A 14496-nucleotide genomic window follows, 5' to 3' on the forward strand; every position below is an offset into this window, starting at 1 on the left:
GTAAGTATTTTCTTTGTTAAACGTTTTATCAATTTTTGGAATAAAATATTTTTGCGGAAGTGCGTATTTAACCTTAACCTACTAGAACTAGGCCAGTAAATGAACGTTAAATAGGTACGACGATACCATGTAATTTTCCGTGTCACCACCGAATTGCATAAAAATTTGAGTTGAGGTTCCTTTTACCCTCTACTTCATTACTGGCCCAGGGTTGCTTTTACTTGGGGGGTGAAAGCACCTCAATAAGCCAGATTAATCAGGACCGCGGCCGATCTGGGTTATCGAAAATCCGGGTTAGCCAGAGAATATGGTAAAAATTAATAAAATACGGTATACTTACAGATAAACTCCATTATAATTTCAAAAACATAAAATACATATGCTCAGTGCACCTAAATTACGTACAGTTCTATACAGTATTGTTTATTTCTTGGTAAAAAACTCAGTCAAAGTGAATAAATGTTTGTTTTGTCTGATGAAAATCGGTCCTGGTTAGCCGGACTTCCGGGTTATCAAAGGCCGACTTATCAGGGTTCCACTGTACTTGATTCTAAACAATTTTTGTTCTATAGAGTTTTTTCACCAAGTTAATACTTTTTAAGTTATTTACATGTGAAAATTTTCATTTTTTAACAAAAAACCAAGTTCTCAGCACACCACTTGCTTCCTTCGACTTCATCCACTCAACTCTTATTCTACTGCATGCATCTCCATCTATTTCCCTATTACTCTGAATACCGATGCTAGGTACTTAAAACTATTACTTTTCACAATCATGTCACCATCCAAAGATATCGTTTTATTTATAGTAACTACAGATTTAAAAGAGCATTTCAAATACTCTGTTTTTGACCTAGGTACTAAGTTTTAAACTTTTTTCCTCAAGACCTTATTTCCACTGTTCCAGTTTTTGTTCTAAGTAGCTTTACTATTTCCTATTAACACTACATCATCAGCATACATTAAGCACCAGGGGATGTTACTTAGTTAATCTGTAATTTTGCTGTTATCTTATCCAAAACTAACGTGTTTAAATAAAGAGTAAGCACTGACCCTTGGTGCAATCCTACTTTCACATAAAATTTATCAGTCTCTCCACCTGTACTAATACTAGTTGTTACTCCCTTATACATGTCACTCACAATCTTTACATATCCACCACATACACCAACTCTTTTCTTATTGAGTAAGTACCCACCACATAACCTCTTGAGGAAGTCTATGATATGCTTTCTCAAGATCCATATTTTCATGGTGTGATTAACACATTCGCAGACACGCTGTCATTTTATACACATATTCTTATGGAGTAAATGATTTCATATGCAGTCATGACCGCGAATGTGTTAAGTAGTTGTGTGGCCCTGTAGTTTGTACATTGTTGTAATATCTCCCTTGTTTTTTATCTCCCTTTCGTCTGGCATTTTTCAAACTTCAATATTTTTCTTGTCTTCTTTCTTATTTTTTTTTGTAAACTAAAAATAAAAGCAAATTTCGAAAAATGTTGAGAATTTTTATATGCTTGTTTATTTCTAACAAATCTTAAATAAGTCTAAATCTTCTAACGAATCTTAAATAGGTTAGCTATTATATTATTATTGAATCAGTAAATACTGCTATTATATAAATATACAACACAGATAAGTAGTTTAAGGTACTAGTACACTTTAGAAGACCAAAAATAATCATTTTTTTCAAGAATTTTTTTCTCAGAACCTCTATTAAAAATGAACATAAAACTTTTTACATATTAATGTCTAACTCTTAGAGAGTACAAAAAATATATCTTTTTTCATTTATGCATGTGCACCAATATTTTAGAGGGCGCAAAAGTCAAGGCCTCGAAAAATGATGGCAGACAGTTAATCTCAGGATTGGGATATCTGAAACAAAAAAATCATACTGCATTTGAAAAAGCTTTTTTTTTCAAAAAAAAAGAAAAAAAAATTTGAAAAAAAATAGCTTCAGAACAACATGAAAAAGGAAGGTTTCTTATTTGACAATTTACCACAATTTGACCAAAAAATAAAAAATAAATATTTTATAACCATGAAAAATTGAAGAAAACGGGCGATTTTTTCACAAAATTTTTTGAAATTTCTGTAAAATCTTTTTTTTGCGGAATTTTTCACTAACGGTGGTAAATTTCACGTAAGAGACTTTCCTTTTTCAAATGCCGTACGATTTTTTTGTTTCAGAGATCCCAATCCTGAGATTCACTGTCCGCCATCGGAACTACTTTTTGTCGAGGTGTCGAATTTGGCTCCCTCTACAATATTAGTGTACGTGCATAAATGAAAAAAGATATATTTTTTGTATTCTCTAAGAGTTAGATCTTAATAAGTAAAAAGTTTTATGTTCATTCTTAATAAGGGTTCTGGGACAAAAATCTTGAAAAAATGCTTATTTTTGGTCTTCTAAAGTGTACTCTTAAGAAAATTTATCTCATTTTTTATTTTTTTCAAATTTTTTCATTTTGGTCCTCTCAGGCCTCACTGTGTATTTATGTAATTTATTTCACCTGCCCGCTGAAGGGTTAAACAAAATGGGTAATAAAATTAACATTAAAAAAAATAAGTATAAGTTCAAAATAATATTTTTATTAAAATTGTATATTCATACTATACCTTGCACTCATAGACAGTTACTGTTTAAAAAAGCACAATAGAAAAAATATATAAATTTATAACAATATGGTGCAAATGGAATGAAAAAATTCTCTCATCAACTTTAGGAAAAAAGCACTGGAATTAATCAATTTTTAGTTTTAAAGGATCATTCTTGTAAATTTTCATTTCAAGATCATTGAATTATCACCAATAATATTGATAACCTTAAACATTTCTGGGTTTTCCAATTTTGAAATAATATTCAAACAGATAACTTTTCAAGTAAGAACTTCCAGCTCCATTTTCAAAAATTTATTTTTATTTATTTTTAAACATTTAACAATTTATTTTACGGATCTACCATTTTTACACAAATATAACATCAACCTTTACAAAGCATAGGTTGCTTTAAAAAACAAACCAAAATTAAAATTAAACCAAATTAAATTAAAGTAGTATTCTTAAGTTATTAAGTAATGGCCAAAATCTCAACTGATTTCTTAAATGTTGTTGTATCTATTCCAAATAACTCTATACTATTGCTGTGCTCATTGGCAGTTCGTAAAATTCTTGTAATGGGTTCATTTTGACCATAATTTGTAGTATGAAATAAAATGTTGAAAATCTCAGTGTTCTTCTAGTATTAACATTACTTATTAAACTTAATAGAGAGTTATCAAGTAAAATTCTATCCATCCGTTATTTTGGCACGTAAACGCTATTTTTTTACGGTATAAGTTTTAACGTATATGTAATTTAAGAGTTATCAAGTGGTCGAATTCCTGCTTCACGTTAATAGTTGGCAGCTGTCAGTCAAATGTCGTATTTGACAGCAAAATAATTAAATTTGTTTAATTTTTGTTCTGTTTTTGTTTTCTTTCACCCAAGATACATAATTTGTAATTTTGCCTTGCTTTGTACAATTTGGATTTCAAATTTTTCTAAAAAATATGGAAGAGATCTTAGAACAGGCAATGTTACTTGAAGCCAATGACGATGGTATAGAGTACTTAATACTAAATCTCGTTTTAAATGATGATAATGATAACGTTCAAAATCAAAATGTACATCCTGTCTTTAATTTTGATACCTTAGAACCTGAACAAGCCAAACAGTATTTGTAACAGAAACTGGCCATACCACCTGTAATGGTAAGTAATGCTGAGAGGAACTAAAACTTTAAACTCAACCAAAACCAAGCCAAGAAAACAAAGACAAAACACCTGTTAACATACAGAAATAAAATTTCATAACACAACATATTTATTACATGACAGAACTTACATGTCCGAGTCACTCCGAGTCTTGCCGAATTGATGCGAGTCGCTGCTAACGTTACCGTATTTCAAGCCCGCGATCCGACCTATCGTAACGGAGCACGTTAACGTTAAAATCATTTCCGTTATTCAATATTCATACTGCGCATGCTCCATTGCTAAAATAACGTTACCGTGTTCTCCTCGAGTTACTTGATAACTCTCTAGTAACTCTGGATCTTGAACATTTCCATTTATAATCTTAAAAAGGAAACATAAATCTGCTTCAAACCTTCCCTGATGTAGTGATGAGATACTAAGTATGGAAAGTATATCATTATATGTGTATTGCTGTCTAATAAAACCAATTTTCTAAGCAACCAATATTGTTCTTATTAAGATTAGTATGTTCAAATTAAACTTGTTGTTTGTTTAAGTTTATATGACTGCTGACACTAATCCATTCACCAATTTTACATTTTTTTTGTAAATTGTAATATAATTTGTTTATAATTCTTTTCTTTGTATCAAGTGCTATTTAATTTATTTATATATAAAACAGAAGATGAGATCCTCAAAGTTCTACAGCAATCTCTTCTGCAGCATTTTGTCCCAGTGAATTTTTGAAAATGAGGGGTTTTAAAGGGTGTACAACATTATATTTTTTTGAAGTTATACTTCTTTAGGCGCGATGGGAGTAAAATTTAATATGCGCGAATTCATCAAAAACCTTGTTCCCTGGCGCAGACGCATTATACCTTTACTCCGATTGGATGTTCAAATGCAAATGACATGACAATAATTGTTCGATATGGAGGTTATGGATAAATAAATATTGTATATTAGTTTTTATTGTTATGAGGACACAGACAAAAGCAAGTTTATAATTGTAGTAACTTTTTAAATAGTTTTTAAAAGCAACAGGTACCTACATACTTAATTGTAAATGTTTCAGTATTGTAATAAAAAATTACATAGGTACTTACCTGTTTGGAAAATGTATGTACCTATCTAGTAGGTACTGCTTTGATTTACATAATTTGATTACCAACAAAATTTATACCATTTTTCATCTAATATACCTATTGTTTTCTTACTCTATGTTTTGTTGTATTTTAATATTTTAATTCCCTTTGTGAACACACACACACACACACACACACACACACACACACACACACACAAACACACACACACACACAAAAATCAAACTAATTTGATTAAATCCAGTAAACTGTCAAACAGTAAAACGTTCAGTTAGCCTGTCTTCCCACATGACAAGTACGCGTAAGTGGTTAAGTCGGGTGACGGGTGTGTGTAAGTGGATTTCAAATCTAAGGACGTGGGTTCGAATCCCAATGCAAGTTTTTATTTTTTTTATGTTTTTTATACATTTTATGATTGTGAATATATTTGTTATATAATTTTTTTCAGAAAATGCGTATTTAGTTAAAATTTTTGCCAACAGTTATTGTTCAGAAATCATTTCTTTGTGGCATTTTTCAATGTGTTTGTGTGTGTTTTATTCTTTTATTTTTTAAAATTTTTGATATTGTTTTAATAAAAATGTTTGGAAAGTAGTAAGTATTAAAATTAGTTTAATATTTAAATAAAATATAAATAAACTGTTTAAAGTACATATCTTAATTTCGTTGGAATCATATAATAGAAGTATAACTTCTTATGTGCGTACAAAGCTACAAAGTACACACACATTATTTTTTTAATTTGTAGAAATATTAACATTTTGAATAAAAGAAACGAACTTTCTACAAGTTATCGAGCCTGAATTCTTTTAAATGTTTGTAAGCTTAAAAATATGAGATGATCTGGAGAAGCTGATATTGAAGGAAATGGTGCTAGGAGCGAGATTCCGGGGAAGAACACCTACGAGAAATGTGGACAAATTCACAAAAGAAGTTGGAGACACTCTAAAAACTATTGCTTCAGAGTTACAGAAAACAGAGAAGTCTATATTTCGAGTGATACAGCAAAGCTTGCCAGATTGATATTATTTGTACCTTTCGATAGTAACATAAAACTTGATTGCTGTTTTTGTTTTTGAAGCTCGTCAAAATCTTTTTTTTCGTTTTTCTGCTAAATATTTATTAGCAAACTGAGTATGTTTTTTAGTAAAGTGTCTCTCTGATTTCTTATTATGTGTGGCTTTTTTGTGACAAATGAGACAAGTAATTCGAGAGCTTCTGGCGGACTGTGTAACCGGGCAGGGGTGCTCTGAAAAGTGAGTACACGTGACTGAGAGATAGAATCGGTACCTAATAGTCTAGGCGCCAGAGGGGTCACCGTGTCCTTTTCAATTCTGATGGACAAACTCAACGGTTTCTTATGGATCTTTGGCTGCTGATTACGAATTTCGAGGGTGGATTTCGATCCGAGTAGTCAAAAAATTATTATAAACAATTTATATATTGTTAAGATATGTAAAATTTGAATTAATATGGTTTCGATCTTAATATTTTAGAAAAGTTAAAACATATAATAAAAATATACCAAAATTCATTTCGAAGAAATGAAAGTCAATTATCTTTGGATGGCCGTAGGTAAACAAAATTTAAATAGGGATTAAGTATTTTCTTTGTACAGTTAGTATGATAAGAAAGTGGTTATGTGTTTGGACAATGAGACCGGGTTTCCCAAATGGACTTTTGCGGCGAGGGAACAATTGTATTTAGAAATTTAAATGAATGTAATCTTTGTTTAGATATTAAGAAAGGAAAAAAAAAACCGATTGGCATGTAATTAGTTTTAGGAAATTTCTAATGGTAGGGAAAATTGGTGTTTGTTATCTGAAAGGTAGATGGGGATAAAATTGAGGAACTCGGATTGGTGAAGAAGGAAAAAGGAGGGGCTAGGTATGAAGAATGGGAGTTTAGCGAAATGTTAGAGGGTGGAAGGAGAGTCAGTTGTTAAATGATCGTTAAGTCGACTAGTGGTGATCTCTAAGAGTCTCCTGAAGTAGTAAGGCAGATAAGTGAATAGTTGTGAGTTTGTTGAAATAAGTGTCCTGACGGAAGCTCATCACGTAAAGCATTGTAAGTTATATTGTTCTACTTATATTCCAAGAGTCACCGTTGCATGCCGGAACGAGAAATAGATTCAGTTTATCGAGAGGAGAAAAGGCTAGCATTGTTTTTTGAAAGATACGTGCATCTGTAGGGGGTCATTAATGACAATAGGCTTGCAATAATTTGTTGCGAGATTGCTGACTACATAGGGGGCTGCTAAGAGTAAATTGTAGGCGACCAGAGACAAGAATTTGGACAACTCATCATCCGAGAGACAGTTTTATTTTTTTTTGTAGAATTATTCATAACGCAAATTTCAATAAGTACTTTAGATAGTGGTAGGGTTATTTCAATAATCAGAATAGGAGATATTATTTTTAGAGGATATTTTGAGGGTGAATTTATTTCAATAGATGCTTTTGTACCATATATGTGTTTTATTCCGTTAATCTTTGACCTTATTTATCATATGTAAAGCAAAGGAGATATTGAAGCACGAGAATATAAAACCCTGAGATTAGAGCATTAAATAGTGTGATTAAATCATAAGTGCATCATTAAAATTAAATTTAATTAATTAGTTAATTATCTAATCAAGTGCTTTGAGCACACCGATCTTTGAATATCACATTAACTGGAGCCCAGAACGTGGTGGCTTAAAAATATCGCAGCTTTGCATTTGATGGTAGGGAAAGAGATAAGGAATAACTACAGGTGATCCAGAGATAATTTGACAATTTTTCCAGGTGTAAAAATAATTTTGATTTATGGATTGATCGTAGGTATTTGATATTTACTGCCATTGAATTATTTGATTTTTTTTTACCAATCGTACATTTGATATTTATTTTGAAATTTACTGATTGCATATTTGATATTTGTGGAGAAAATTTATTAAATTTGGGGAGAAATATTTGTCGTGTTCTGCAACTTATAGAGTGTTGTAAAATTTCACATTTGGCGGGGACAAAGAAAACAGTAACGAAAAGAAACAACATGTCGACCACAAGGAGGCAAAGCAAAATGCAAGAAAACAGAGAAGAGGAAAAAATTGTTGAAGAAGGATTGGATAATGAAGGAGATACAACGATTATGGAGAGAAAAGAACAGGAATTAACAGGAATAGAGAAACTATTGCAACTGATGCAACTCCAATCACAACAAATGGATAGAAATCAACAGGAAACAAAAAGGACAATGCAAGAAAATCAACAGGAATCAAAACGAGCCATGGAAGAAACACAACAAAAAATAGAGAAAAATCAACAGGAAGCAAAACGAGCCATGGAAATAACACAACAAAAAATGGAAGAAACACAAAGAGAAATATCACAGAGAATAGAACAGAAATTGGAAGAGAATGATGGCAAATTGGAAAAGCGTTTGGAAAAATATGAAAATGAAGTGAAAGCCTGTTTAGAAAAAGTTAGAGAAGAAACAGAAAGGAAACTGAAGATGCAACGAGAAGAAATAGAAACTAAAATGAAGAATATTAAGACTGTGCAGAAGATGGAATTAGAACAGTTAGAAAGCAAATTTGAAAATGCAATACAAGAAGACAGGCGAGAAATAGAAGAAAAATTTAAGCAAAACGAAAAACAAATTGCGGAACTCAAGAATCAACAGAATTGTGGAGAAAGAAGGGAAATGATTATCCTTGGTACAAGCGACGCGAAAATACAATTTGGAGGGGATATTAGAAAAACACACCCAGTACCATTTGTTAAAAATTTGAAAACCAAATTGCAACATATTAGATATTTTGACGACTGCAAAGAAACAATTAGAAACCATCTGAAAGAAGGAGCAGCGTTATGGTATGAAAGTAAAGAAGATGAGTTTGAAAATTGGACAGATTTCGAAAATAAATTTCTCAACTATTTCTGGGGGAAAGTTAAACAGAGGGAAATCAACCAAGAGCTACAGAATGGAAGATATCACGAGAAAATGGGAATATCGGAAGAAAGATATGCTTTGCAGATATATAACAATTCCAAATATCTAGACTACAAATACTCTACCGAATAACTGGTAGAAATGATAAGCAGACATTTCGAAGAAACGCTGGAGGACCACGTGATTTTGAGAAACTATCAAGATATTGATAGTTTGTGCCAATTCCTTCAAGTAAGGGAAGCAAAAAGAAGAGAAATGCGAAACAGAAGACAACATGAACAATATAATGGACCGGCAAGAAGGTATCAATCAAATTATGACCAGAGAAACCGACATGCCCAATCAACAAACGAAGATAGGCCGAGAGAATACCAAAATTACAATAGACAACAAAATTATGATAACAGAAATCACGCAAAAAATAGAACATATGAAAATCACAACAGAAACAGAGATGCACAAAATCCTCCGACTAGGAATACGAACGAACAAAGGGACGGTAGAAACAATCAGAATTTCCAACGACAAAATAGAAGGGAGATGAATCATGTAACAATAGAAAACGAGGAAGAAGATGTATGCAATGAATCCAGACAGGATTTTCAATAAAGCATCCACTGAACAAACATAAACAACTCTCCGGTATATTTTGTCATCCGAGAGAGTTTATACAGTTGGCGGGAAATGAAAGACAAAGTTCTAATTCAAATTTAATATTCTTAGATGCATTTATAAAACATAAAGCGATTAAAATTTTGATTGATTCTGGATCGGAGATATCGTTAATCAATAAGAAACTAGTAAAAGAATTAAATTTGGACAGATTTGTGTATAAAATTCCTAGGGTTGTTTTAGTGGGTGCAAACAAAAAAAAATTGACGACAGTAAATGAAGGTTTGGGAGTGCGGATCAGAGTGGGAGACAAATACTATATTATGCAATGTGTGGTGATCGAAGATTTAAACCATGATATGATAGCGGGAATTGATGAATTGAGTGAAAAACATATCACCATAAATTTTTCGGAGAATCAACTGGAAATCAAAGCAGAACCAGACAACATAGAAGAAGAAACGGAAATAGAGAGGAAAATAATTGTTGAAAAGATAAATGAACAGGAAAAACATAAAGAAATCAATATGACTGTAGAGGAAAAACCGAAAGTACAAGAAAAAAATCAACCAGAAAAAAAAAGAAGGAAGAAAAAGAAGAAGAGTTCAAAAAGAAAGAAGGAAAACACGGTGGATACAAGAGAAAGACAGGAAATCGAAGATACGGAAGAATTGTCGGCAATCGACGATAAAACAGAAAGGAAGCAGGAAGAAAAGGAAGTTCTCATAAGAGAAATGAAAGCAGTAGAAACATGGTGCTCGGGATACCAAATGGAAATTGAAGATAAAAAAAAAACAGAAGAAGAAATAAAGGATGAGGACAGAGAAGAAATGGCAATAATGGACGAGAATCCAGAATTTTATGAAGAAATATTATGGACAGTGAACACATGCGAACAAAATGAGGATGAAAGAAAATTAAAATGTGGAGAAAACATGGAAAAGGAAGTAGAGAAGATTCTAGAAAATTATGGAGATTTGATTAATGAAGAAAGCCGAGTGGCTAAAAATTATGAACATTCTTTTAAAGTTAAAAACTTAGAAAATTTTAAATCAAAGACATATCCAATCCCGTATAAATACAGGCAAAGCGTCGGACAGGAAATTGAAAAAATGATCGAAGACAAGGTGATAGAAAGATGTGACTCTCCATATATCAACCCTATAGTATGCGTTAAAAAATCGAGTGGTGATTTGCGATTATGTTTAGATGCAAGAAACATTAATTCACACACAATCGCGCAATACGAAGCGCCTTTGAACATCGAAGCCATATTTGGACGAATCACAGGGTCACACATTTTTTCCAAAATTGATTTGAAACATAGTTTTTGGTTAATACCTTTGGCAGAGAAATGTCGAAATTATACCGCTTTTTCGATCGACGGAGTGGTATACCGATTTAGGGTGGTACCATTTGGCCTACAGAGTGCATGCGCTGCTTTGGTTCGCGCATTGAACACAATCTTAAATAGGCATGAAGAATTTGTTGTACATTACATAGATGATTTATTAATTTTCTCACCAGATATAACAAGCCATCTACGACATATTCACACTGTGCTAGAAGAACTGGATCAAGCGGGATTGAAATTAAATATTCAAAAGTGTCAGTTTTTCCAAAAGGAAATACTGTATTTAGGATTCAAATTAGACACAAAAGGGATTAGTCTTGCAGAAGATAGAATCGAAATTATAAATAACTACGCTAGGCCAACCAATTTAAAAACATTGCGGGGATTTTTGGGAATGGTAAACTATTTCAAAAAACTAATACCAGACATCAGCACAAAAGAAATACCGTTGATAGCATTACTTAAGAAAAATGTTAGGTGGAAATGGGGAACGGAACAAGAAATGGCTTTCAAAAATTTAAAAGGAGCTTTCTCCACAGCTGTAAGAGTACACCACCCAAGATATGATCAACCTTTCATTCTCCGGACCGATGCTTCCATAACAAAATTCGCAGGGGTGTTATCACAGATCCAAGACGATGTAGAGGTGCCAATCTGTTTTGTCTCCCGTGTAACCAAAACATATGAGAGAAAGTACAGCGTTACTGAATTAGAGTTCGCCAGTGTGTTATTTTGTGTAAATAAATTACGGTTTTACCTACTAGGGGCAAAATTCACCGTTGAAACAGACCATGCAGCTTTGGTACATATAATGAAAAATAGGCTGGTAAATAATAGAATTCATAGGGGCATTCTTTTACTTCAAGAGTATGATTTTGAATTTAAATATATCAAAGGAACTGACAATATCTTGGCTGATGCGTTGACGAGAGATGAACAATTCCGCAAAGAGGACCACAAAACTCTCCACGTTGGCATGAACATAATGAGAGAAGAAGCAGGCTTATTTTCTTTGGCTCAGATCAGGGAAAATCAGGAACAACTGGATGAAAGAGAAAAGCAAAGGGCCGAACAAGAAGATAACTTATATTTTAAGAGGGTCGATGGTAAAGAACTATATGTAATCACGGAACAGATGGCAAAAGAAGTTTTAGCAAAATTACACTGTGACAACGGACACATTGGAAGCAGGAAGGTGTGGCTTATGTTCAGGGAGAACTACATTTGTCGACAGGACTATACAATAGCCAAAGAGATGACTCGAAATTGCGAGACATGCCAAAAGTGTAAAAGTAAGAATTTCAAAAACGAAAACATCACAAAAAACGTCATAGCTCGGAAGAAACTGGATATTGTCGCCATTGATATGTTGAGCGATTTAATAACAACAACACAGAGGAATAAACACATATTAGTTATGGTGGATGTTTTCTCAAAGTATTTAAAACTGTACCCATGTAGAACCACGAAAGGAGCTGAAATACTTCGGAAGATAGACGATTTTATCGAAACAGTGGGAAGACCAGACAATATTTTGTTGGACAATGCGACATACTTTAGGAATGACCGTTTTAAAGGGGAATTAAGAGAGAGAGGCATAAATACAAAATTTGTAAGCATCCGACATCCACAGAGCAACCCATCAGAGCGTTTTATACAAGAAGTCACAAAATTTCTAAGAATTGCTGCGGAAGAACATCATCGACATTGGGACAGAAAAGTGTTTGAAATAGAGACGTATTTGAACTGTGCACCAAATACGGTTACCAAGGAGACGCCTTTATATGTAATGAAAGGAACAATGCCTACGAGACCGTGGGAAGACACCGCCCCCAGACAATACGAAGAAGTGATCGAGGTGGTTCAACGAAGATTGAGACGAAGTGGAGAGAAATATCTCCAAAGGCAAGAGAGGACCCGAAGAAGAAGGCCGGTTACATTCCAGAAAGGGGATAAAGTTTTAGTGAGGGCACTGAGGGTGTCCAATTTACAAAATGGTATTTGTGCTAAATTGATGCCGGTATTTGAAGGTCCATATAGGGTCAATACGGAAAATGGGGTAAATAGTTATGAATTAGCGCATATAGAGACAGGCAAGATACGGGGTATTTTTAACATTCACGACATTTATAAGTATCATGAGTAGAGTTTGGTAACATAATGGAATAATTTGATCCTAAAAAAAACTTGTGTCATTTAAATAAATAACAGAATTTTTTCGGCAAATCAAATGGCGGGGAGTTGTTAAGATATGTAAAATTTGAATTAATATGGTTTCGATCTTAATATTTTAGAAAAGTTAAAACATATAATAAAAATATACCAAAATTCATTTCGAAGAAATGAAAGTCAATTATCTTTGGATGGCCGTAGGTAAACAAAATTTAAATAGGGATTAAGTATTTTCTTTGTACAGTTAGTATGATAAGAAAGTGGTTATGTGTTTGGACAATGAGACCGGGTTTCCCAAATGGACTTTTGCGGCGAGGGAACAATTGTATTTAGAAATTTAAATGAATGTAATCTTTGTTTAGATATTAAGAAAGGAAAAAAAAAACCGATTGGCATGTAATTAGTTTTAGGAAATTTCTAATGGTAGGGAAAATTGGTGTTTGTTATCTGAAAGGTAGATGGGGATAAAATTGAGGAACTCGGATTGGTGAAGAAGGAAAAAGGAGGGGCTAGGTATGAAGAATGGGAGTTTAGCGAAATGTTAGAGGGTGGAAGGAGAGTCAGTTGTTAAATGATCGTTAAGTCGACTAGTGGTGATCTCTAAGAGTCTCCTGAAGTAGTAAGGCAGATAAGTGAATAGTTGTGAGTTTGTTGAAATAAGTGTCCTGACGGAAGCTCATCACGTAAAGCATTGTAAGTTATATTGTTCTACTTATATTCCAAGAGTCACCGTTGCATGCCGGAACGAGAAATAGATTCAGTTTATCGAGAGGAGAAAAGGCTAGCATTGTTTTTTGAAAGATACGTGCATCTGTAGGGGGTCATTAATGACAATAGGCTTGCAATAATTTGTTGCGAGATTGCTGACTACATAGGGGGCTGCTAAGAGTAAATTGTAGGCGACCAGAGACAAGAATTTGGACAACTCATCATCCGAGAGACAGTTTTATTTTTTTTGTAGAATTATTCATAACGCAAATTTCAATAAGTACTTTAGATAGTGGTAGGGTTATTTCAATAATCAGAATAGGAGATATTATTTTTAGAGGATATTTTGAGGGTGAATTTATTTCAATAGATGCTTTTGTACCATATATGTGTTTTATTCCGTTAATCTTTGACCTTATTTATCATATGTAAAGCAAAGGAGATATTGAAGCACGAGAATATAAAACCCTGAGATTAGAGCATTAAATAGTGTGATTAAATCATAAGTGCATCATTAAAATTAAATTTAATTAATTAGTTAATTATCTAATCAAGTGCTTTGAGCACACCGATCTTTGAATATCACATTAATATATATATATATATATATATATATATATATATATATATATATATATATATACAGGGTGGTTCATCTTATTCGCCTCGGTGTCTGTACGGAAAACCACTTGATATTTTAAAAAAATTTCTTCACAGTAATATACAGGGCCATTAATACTACAATCTAAAAATAATGTGAATTGTACAGGGTGCTTCAAAAAAGAGTGGTATATCAAAGTTATATTTTTTCTTATGGAATGCCCTATATATGATAACATTATTGAATTGACCTTTAAAAATAA

General features: G+C 32.7%; 1 protein-coding gene across 1 annotated transcript in view; it reads left to right on the forward strand.

Moving 5' to 3' along the window:
• LOC126891949 (WD repeat-containing protein CG11141) overlaps positions 1–14496 on the forward strand; it is a 108444-nt gene that overhangs the window by 326 nt on the left and 93622 nt on the right. The window lies entirely within an intron of this gene.

The sequence above is a fragment of the Diabrotica virgifera genome, chromosome 9 (genome assembly GCF_917563875.1).
Source record: "Diabrotica virgifera virgifera chromosome 9, PGI_DIABVI_V3a".
NCBI classification, from domain to species: domain Eukaryota; kingdom Metazoa; phylum Arthropoda; class Insecta; order Coleoptera; family Chrysomelidae; genus Diabrotica; species Diabrotica virgifera.